Genomic DNA, 9,966 nt, shown 5'->3' with positions numbered 1-9,966 from the left:
CGGGGGAAACATGTGAAGCAAAGGGGGAACATGGAGCGCACGGGGAAAACATGTGGAGCAAAGGGGGAACATGGAGCGCACGGGGGAAACATGTGGAGCAAAGGGGGAAAATGGAGCGCACGGGGAAAACATGTGGAGCAAAGGGGGAACATGGAGCGCACGGGGGAAACATACAGAGCACGGGGCAAACATGGAGCGCACGGGGGAAACATGGAGCGCACGGGGGAAACATGGAGCGCATGGGGCAAACATACAGCGCACGGGGCAAACATACAGAGCACGGGGCATACATACAGAGCACGGGGCATACATACAGAGCACGTGGCAAACATACAGAGCACGGGGCATACATACAGAGCACGGGGCATACATACAGAGCACGGGGCATACATACAGAGCACGGGGCATACATACAGAGCACGAGGGCATACATACAGGGCACGGGGGCATACATACAGGGCACGGGGGCAAACATACAGAGCACGGGGCAAACATACAGTGCACGGGGCATACATACAGAGCACAGAGCATACATACAGAGCACGGGGGCAAACATACAGAGCACGGGGGCAAACCTACAGAGCACGGGGGTAAACCTACAGAGCACGGGGGAAACCTACAGAGCACGGGGCAAACCTACAGAGCACGGGGGCAAACCTACAGAGCACGAGGCAAACCTACAGAGCATGGGGGCAAACCTACAGAGCACGGGGGCAAACCTACAGAGCACGGGGGCAAACCTACAGAGCACGGGGGCAAACCTACAGAGCACGGGGGCAAACATACAGAGCACGGGGGCAAACATACAGAGCACGGGGCAAACAAAGAGAGCACGGGGCAATCAAACAGAGCACGGGGCAAACATAGCTGCAAGGATGGGAGAAACATGCAAAGCGTGATGCCCCCTGCTGAGGAGAAGAGAAGACGGCAAAGGTAAGGTTACAATCAATTATTTACATAATAGGATCGGTTGGCACTTCGGAGAAAAAAAATGGGTTTAGGGCTACAGTTTGGGCACTCGGCCTGTAAAAGGTTCGCCATGACTGGACTAGACTGTCCCAGGCTAATGAGAGACTTCCAATGACACAGATAAGAGAATGATTATAAATCAAAACTCTTACCGTAGTCCATTGGAATTGATAAGGTTCCGAAATGGGCAGCCCACAGTCACCTCAGGGAGTCCGGTGTCGGTCTCCTAAGTCTCCATTCCTCCCTGGAGCGATCTGAGTCTGGCGCCATCTGTCAAGGAAGAATTCCATAGTTTCGCAAATCTCCTTCATAACCGTGAATGTCTCCTGTAATCTCAAATTAATAGTCCGAGTGCCGGCAGAGAAATCCACACCACACAGATTAGATGATATGAATTCCTTCTCAGTTAAGATGCACATCATAGTGTTTTATTTTTACAAGCCTTTTATAGAGAACAGTAATGGGTCAATATTTTAGTAAAATTCCTAAGTATGCCATTGGCTATATTAAATCATAGGCAGAAAACCTGTGACGTTTATACATTTTTTTGGGACTTCCCAGCCCGCTCCTGTGTTTTTAACTCCATATCTTGCAGAGTTTTTGGCACATAGCACCTCAGGCCATAAATTTGGACTTGCGCCAGTCTTTGTTATCACATCTTCATTCAGCTTCTTAGGCCTATATAAAACCTATCAAGACATAAACCTGTGCCTTGGTAGTAAGACTGTTAGTTTGTATGTGCACAGCTACAGTTGAAACTAGAAGTTTCCATCCAATATTTATAAAGACACAACTGCAGGTTTTGCTCAATATCTAATGTAAAATCAGAATACACCTTTCCCATTTTAGGTTAATTGGGAACCAAAATTATTTATATTTGTCAAATGTCAGAATAATGAGAGAGAGAAAGAGAATGTCTCCTGGCTGCCTGCGGCTTTTGTACTTCTGCTACTCGTCCCCAATCTTCCAAGACCTCTGCTATGTGTCTGTTTGCAGCTTCCAGTGCCGCACTTTATGACTCCTGACAACACTTATATATACAAATAAAAATGGGAACACATCATATGCACACGGCTCAACTCCATACCCCTCATATACACACGGCTCTTCTCCATACACCTCATATATACACAGCCCCACTCCATATATGTCAAATACACACATGGCCCCACTCTGCACACATTGTACACCTGCCCCAACCTCCAGCAGGAATTCAGGGCCTACTTGATTTAGGATAAATGGCAGCCTGGATTTTTCCTTTCCACAGAGAGTTTCCTTCTCCTTACCAGACTCCGTCACTAGAGGATAGAAGTGACTGGAAGTAGCTCACCGCCTCCAGCGTCATACACCTCTCCCACCAATACTCAGTCTTCACCTCCTCAGTCCTCAGAAACAGACCAAAAGTTTGGACACACCTCATTCAAAGAGTTTTCTTTATTTTCATGACTCTGAAAATTGTAGATTCACATTGAAGGCATCAAAACTATGAATTAACATGTGGAATGAAATAATTAACAAAAAAGTGTGAAACAACTGAAAATATGTCTTATATTCTAGGTTCTTCAAAGCAGCCACCTTTTGCTTTGATTACTGCTTTGCACACTCTTGGGATTGCACCGCAGAGCTGTGTATACAGTAACAGAGAAGGCAGAAACAGTAATTAACGGTTGGTGTGTTATGTAGAGATGGACGGATTTCCTCTCCATTGCTACATGTTTGTTTATAGATGCACTGCTATGTAAAGACATTGTAAAACATCACTGCAGAGTAGGAGTCAGATGGCCCGGACGTGTAAAGTCTACGTGCTCCGAAACCAGTTTAGAATATCTAAACTTTTTTATTTACATAATTTTTCTAGTTTAGGAGTGAAATATAATGTGGACACATTTTGTAATTGGATTAATTTTCACTATTTTGCTGCATTCATACAAGAAATGGATGGTAAATTCTGCCCCTTCTTAACCGAAAATCTGGGATTTTTTTAGTTTTGCACTTTTGTATTTTCCTCCCCTTATTCCGGGAACAATTACTCTTTTATTTCTCCATTCACATTGTCGTATGAAGGATTGTGTTTTTTTTATAAAAATAATGTGCTACTTTTATCGGTCGGTTTTACTACTTATATAGCACGTCATGTTGAATTTTTTTTCCTATCCAAATGATATCTCACCTCCCTTATCTCCATTAATTTTACATATGGGTTCATCTTCTCCCCATTCAGGTCCCTACAATATCGGATCCTCTCAGTGGAGATCTTCTATATAAGAGAATTGTCCTGATTGCCCCGTGAAGGATGGATATGGACAGGGACAAGATGGCGGAGAGGATATTACACCTCACCCTAGAGATCCTCTTCCGGCTTACTGGAGAGGTGAGAGATTCTGATGACGTCACATTACATCATTCTTATCTATGGGAATAACAGATGGACAGAACTGGAGAGGTGAGGACTCTGGAAATGTCTGGAGTGAGATTTATTACTGTGTCTCTCCATAACCAGGATTACACAGTAGTGAAGAAGACCTCTAGTGAGCGCTGTCAGGCCCCTGTGTCTGAGGGATGGGGAAGACCCCTGAGCCCAATCACGGGGCCTCCACCTCACCCCCCGATACATGAGGACATCAATGACCAGAAGATCCTTGAACTCACCTACAAGATGATTGAGCTGCTGACTGGAGAGGTGACACTGCTGAGAATGCTGGGACATTATACAGTAACGCTATGAAGGGATCGGGGGTGACGGTATCATTGTATGTGTCAGGTTCCTATAAGGTGTCAGGACGTCACCGTCTATTTCTCCATGGAGGAGTGGGAGTATTTAGAAGGACACAAAGATCTATACAAGGACGTCATGATGGAGGATCCCCAGCCCCTCACATCACCAGGTAATAGACAGGACTAAATACACACGGCTTATAATAATCTGTATGTAAGGAATGAATTCAGTCCCTGTATGTGTCTCCTCCAGGTCTATCCAGTAAGAGGACAACACCAGAGAGATGTCCCCGTCCTCTTCTCCCACAGGACTGTAAACAAGAAGATCCTGATGTTCCTCAAGATGTGTTAACTCTAGTTCTATCCGGTAAGAGATATCTACTCATGTACTTTATGCACTAATTTTGTGTTTACATTTTTAGGCTTTCTGCTGTTTGTTCTTTTCAACTGTATTGTCTTTCCTTCTGTTTGTTTCTAGTGCCTTCTCTATGTTGTTATGAAGGCAACTAAAAGACCTGCAGAGGGTTCATGAATATCCTGTTTCCCTGAAAATTGAACCTAGTCAGAAAATAAGACCTAGCACGATTTTATGGGATTTTTGAAGAATGATTGAAATATAAGACCTACTCCAGAAATAAACGCTAGTTACAGTCAGGGTCAGTGTTGGAGGAGTCAAACTGCACAAATTATCAAGACCGCACTTTCTTAGGGACCACATCAGTTGTATTCTGAGGTTGATTGTTTAAGGACCTTTCACTTCAAAGACATGTGACATGATGTAACCAAAGTTCTCTTAAGAGCAAACTGGGCAATTGCAGTCCCCCTTTCTCCTAGGGGCCCCAGTGTTTATATGCCAATTAGAGGACAGCTTAAGGACCTTTTTAACATCACGGCATATAACCAAAGGTGTCAATTGCAAAAGTCTAAAGCTGAAGAGGAGACAGGCTGATGTGTGTCTGTGTGTGTTTACGCCAATTTTAACCAGCTTTGCCAAAATGGGCTGAGCTTTGCAGAAGAAGGGTGTGATGCTGTTTCTCTAATTCATAACAAACTGCGAGGTTCCCTATGCCAGAAATCTCACTCCAGTCCCCGACGTCATTTTTCAGTGTACATCGCCAGTCTTGATGAATTGGAGCCCTAATGTTTATCTGCACAGACCCTGCTACCTGCTTTGGTTAAAAAGCCTAAGGATGGGTCATCAGCATTACAGTCCCAGACAACCCAGTTAAATTTCCAGCATCTGTCTTTATTTTTGTCTTAAAAAAAAAACCCTCTTTGAAATTATCTATGTTGTGGATCAATGTCCCAAGGAGATGTTTGCAGGTTTTGCCAACTCTCATGGCGGCGTAAGGATCTATGGAAATTATAGATTCTGGTACTTTGCATGGTAACTTCTCTGATGTCTGTGAGCAGTGCAGGGAGACGTAGGCGTTGAACCACAGGCTTGGGCAGGCTAGCAAGAGTTATTCTCTGCTGGGCTGCTTGTTGATGTCTTTGATCACCTGCTGTAGAGGAGAAAGTATTGTTCGCTCCCGTTCTGTATATGCAGGCTGGACTATTTCATTAATGCCAGCTATAGTTTACCTATACTGGTCTGGTGAGGTGTTGTGATCCAGACTTACCGGTGGTTGTTGTGCATTATTACAGTGAGCTGTTGTGGTGTTAACCCTTGTTGTCTTTTTGTTGCTGCCTTTCTGCTCTTGCTTTTCTCCTTAGTCTCTCACTGTTTATTTCTTTGAGTTTGCAATGTGTCCCGTCTGTCTTAATCTGTATTTCCATCATACTCCTGACCCTTCCTTCCCTTGGGGATCACAGATTAAATCTAGTCAGGAGACTAGTAAGGCACGGGACTTCTGCATCTCCATCTTCAGGGGTAATCCATAGGTTAGGAATAGCTTAGGGTCCCCTAGCGTGAGGGACAGTATAGGAGCCCCCGTTCCTTCATTAACCGGCAGTCACTTGTTAGCAATCAATCGGATTTTTTACTGTAGCACATTCCAGAGAACTGGTGCTAGGAATTGGAAATCCGAATTAACAAAGATGTAACTCGTAGATGTCGAAATTGGAAAACAGATTCAGAATACATTTTTTGTTTATTTAATTTCAGTTGTTATGGTTTAAAAAAAATAAATGTACTTTCAAGATAATATTAAAAACTAATAACATTGTGTTTATTTTTAGCAGATGACTGTATTGGGAGTTCAGATGGACATCTAATATCTTCAGAATTTAAAACAGATGATCAAAGTATCACACATGATACATATGAAGAGCATGCTGTTGTCCCAGATATACCTCCAGTCCTTCCTCGGAAAGCTTTATCATCTGATCTTTTCAAACAAGTACAAAATTCCGATTTATCACAGAATTGTAAGCAAAATAAAAGTTACAGAAGGGATCTGGAACATGAAACCGCTCCTACAAGGGAGAAACCATTTTCATGTTCAGAATGTGAGAAATGTTTTATTCAGAAATCACACCTTACTAGACATCAGAAAATTCACACAGGGGAGAAACCATTTTCATGTTCAGAGTGTGGGAAATGTTTTATTCGGAAATCAGAACTTGTTGAGCATCAAAAATCTCACACAAGGATTAAGCCGTTTTCATGTTCAGAGTGTGGGAAATGTTTTATTAGGAAATCAGATCTTGTTGAGCATCAAAAAATTCACACAGGGGAAAGGCCATTTTCATGTTCAGATTGTGGGAAATGTTTTATTTAGAAATCAAATCTTGTTACACATCAGAAAAATCACACAGGGGAGAAGCCATTTTCATGTTCAGAATGTGGGAAATGTTTTATTCAGAAATCACATCTTGTTACACATCAGACATTTCACACAGGGGAGAAGCCATTTACATGTTCAGAATGTGGGAAATGTTTTAGTTGGAAATCAAATCTTGTTGAGCATCAAATAATTCACACAGGGGAGAAGACATTTTCATGTTCAGAATGTGGGAAATGTTGTATTCGGAAATCAAATCTTGATGCGCATCAAAGAATTCACACAGGGGAGAAGCCATTTTCATGTTCAGAATGTGGGAAATGTTTTATTCAGAGATCACATCTTGTTATACATCAGAAAAGTCACACAGGGGAGAAGCCATTTTCATGTTTAGAGTGTGGGAAATGTTTTATTCAGAAATCGGATCTCTTTGAGCATCAAAGAATTCACACAGGGGAGAAGCCATTTTCATGTTCAGAATGTGGGAAATGTTTTATTCAGAGATCACATCTTGTTACACATCAGAAAAATCACACAGGGGAAAAGCCATTTTCATGTTCAGAGTGTGGGAAATATTTTAATTGGAAATCAGAACTTGTTGTGCATCAAAGATCTCACACAGGGGAGAAGCCATTTTCATGTTCAGAGTGCGGGAAATGTTTTATTCGGAAATCAGATCTTGTTGGGCATCAAAGATGTCACACAGGGGAGAAGCCATTTTCATGTTCAGAGTATGGAAAATGTTTTATTCAGAAATCAGATCTTGATAGGCATGAAAGATCTCACACAGGGGAGAAGCCATTTTCATGCCCAGAATGCGGTAAGTGTTTTACTATGAAATTAAGTCTTGTTGACCATCAAAAATATCACACAAAATAAACCATGTTTATGTTCCGAATGTGGAAAATTTAATTCTCAGAAATCATATCGTGTTAAACATGTGAAGAAGCCGCACAGGGAAGGAAGCTTTTTCATGTTGTGAATAATTGAAATGTTTAACTAATAAATCAAGTCTTGCCGACATCAGAAAACCAACAGAACGGAGCAGCCATTCTTGCTTTCAGAATTTGCCAAATGTTTTTAAGACTAATCAGGTCCTGTTGTCAGATGAGTCACACAAGAGAAGGCATCATAATGTACCATAATTCAAAGAGTTTTATCAAAAAAATCGGTTACAATTGCTCAAGTAAGAAATGGTCAGGGAAAGAACCATTTTCTCTCTTTTTAAACTTATCGTATTTTTTCGGACCATAAGACACACCTAGATTTTGAAGAAGGAATATAGGGAACACATTTGACCAAAAAAATATGGTCATGAAGCACTGTTATTGGGGGATCTGCTGCTGACATTGTTACGGGGATAAAATGACCCAATTCTATACTAATGTCCCCATCCTGATCCCCTTCTAGGTATATGTGTCTCCCATCCTTGTGTATATGTCTTCATCCTCGTATATATGTTGCCCATCTTTATCCCATCCTGGTATATACGATCCTCATCCTGGTATATATGTCCCTTGTCCTAGTATATACGTCACCATCCTTGTATATATGGCCCTCATCTTGGGCCCATTCTGGTATATATTTCCCCATCACACTGCATACATAAGAAAATAAATGAATATACTCATCATCCGTCCACTCTCCCGGTGCACGGTGTTCTCTTCTGATGCTGACAAGTGACTTCAGCATGTAAGCGGCGCAGCGCATGACATTACTGTCATGCGCCCCCAGTTACATGCGAACGTCAGCTGCCGGAATATTCACTGCTCCCCACAGCCGTGATTTTGGGCTTGAGGAGCAGTGAATATTCATTCTCTAATATTATACACAAGTGATCGCCCAGCCACAGCAGTAAGTCGGCGGTTGGGTGATTGTGTACCCAATATTAAAAAGAATGAATATTCACTGCTCCCCATGCTAATAATACTGCCCACCTCTTGGTTGGCGCTGGCTTCATTGCCTAGAGGTGGGTGGGATTATGGCATCGGGAGCAGTGAATATTCATTTTCTTTTTTAGTTGGCACACTGTTAGCCCTTTTGAGAGCCTTAAGGAACATTCGTGAATTGTTTTGATACTGGATTATATTTAGATAATTCACTAATCTCAGATTTTCCATTGATTTATTTACTAAAAAGTGCAGCCCCAGATTGGAGATAGGAACTCTTAAGTATATCACATTGTATATAATTGCATTTCAAAACTTGTTGTTTTGTTAATAAATGCTTGTAAATATACAGTGTGTCCACCCATATCCTGTCCACCGCCATTAACTTGAGAACGGCGACAGCTATAGGCATAGAAGTGATGTCTATGTATAGTAAAGTAGCCATGCGCTACGCAATGAAGCCACCTATAGTGCCAACTGGTGGAAAACAACGGAGTTAGCATTTTTATCTCGAAAACGGAACGAGATAGAGAAAAAAAGTGAATTACAAAGTTGTAGGGCATCATTAATTCAATACGAATCGACACCTTGCATACAGAAATGTTATGATATCAAACCCATGATCCTCCCAAAACATTGAATGCTGGTCACGCATATGGCGCTCATTTAACTTTGATGCTCAAAGTGGCCACCGTCCGCTGCAATGCACATCTGGACTCTGGACAGCATACTGCATCTTGCTGCGCGTTGTGCAGTATGGTAGGTGACACCTTCGCACAAGCATCTGTGATACGTCGTCGTAGGTCCTGCAATGTTGATAGAGGGGTCGCATACACCTACTGTTTGATGTAACCTCACAGAAAGAAGTCCAATGGGGTCAGGTCAGGTGAGCGTGGAGGCCACTCCACGCAGCCACCATACCCAATGACTTGTAGGAAGGTCTCCACGAGGTATCGCTTCATGTCCGCAGCCTTGTGAGTTTTACACGTTCAAATCATAGCATTTCTGTATGCAAGGTGTCGATTCGTACTGAATTGATGATGCCCTACAATTTTGTAATTCACTTTTTTCTCTATCTCGTTCCATTTTCGAGATAAAAATGCTAACTCCGTTGTTTTCCACCAGGTGGCGCTATAGATAGTTTCATTGCGTAACGCATGGCTACTTTACTATACCTAGACACCACTTCTATGCCTATAGCTGCCGCCGTTCTCAAGTTAATGGCAGTGGACAGGATATGGGTGGACACACTGTATATATTCTTCATGCCTAGCTTTCTCTATTGTCTAGATGTGATGATTTTGTCTCAGAACCTCTGAAGTTGAGGCAGAGCTGTAGGCATTTCACACAAAAATAGTGAGGGGAGAATTGAATCTCACTGCATCCTAGAAATGTGGCAGTTGTTAATACTCTCTGGTCCCAATTTATCAAAACGTTTGTGGCAAAAAAATTGTCACTAAAGTTCTGAAAAGTCTCAAAAATTTGGAAAGTTGTGCCAACATTTGGCGGCTTTTGGCATTTTCACTCCAGAATTGGCAGGGTTTGGGTGGGACAGAACGTGACACCACAGCTCCTTAAATTCATGACGAGCTGTGGTGTTCCCTATGCCAGAAATTTCACTCCAGTCCCTGATGAGAGTAATATTTCTTACATGGCACAAGGAGGCA

The 9,966-nt window shown here is 42.3% G+C and overlaps 1 pseudogene; it reads left to right on the top strand.

Moving 5' to 3' along the window:
- Positions 1 to 3,427: 3,427 nt before the first annotated feature.
- On the top strand, positions 3,428 to 8,056 carry LOC142258918 (uncharacterized; annotated as a pseudogene).
- The last annotated feature ends 1,910 nt before the right edge of the window (positions 8,057 to 9,966 follow it).

Source organism: Anomaloglossus baeobatrachus, assembly GCF_048569485.1.
Source record: "Anomaloglossus baeobatrachus isolate aAnoBae1 chromosome 5 unlocalized genomic scaffold, aAnoBae1.hap1 SUPER_5_unloc_18, whole genome shotgun sequence".
In the NCBI taxonomy this organism is placed as follows: domain Eukaryota; kingdom Metazoa; phylum Chordata; class Amphibia; order Anura; family Aromobatidae; genus Anomaloglossus; species Anomaloglossus baeobatrachus.
This window is presented reverse-complemented; position numbering and strand designations above follow the sequence as displayed.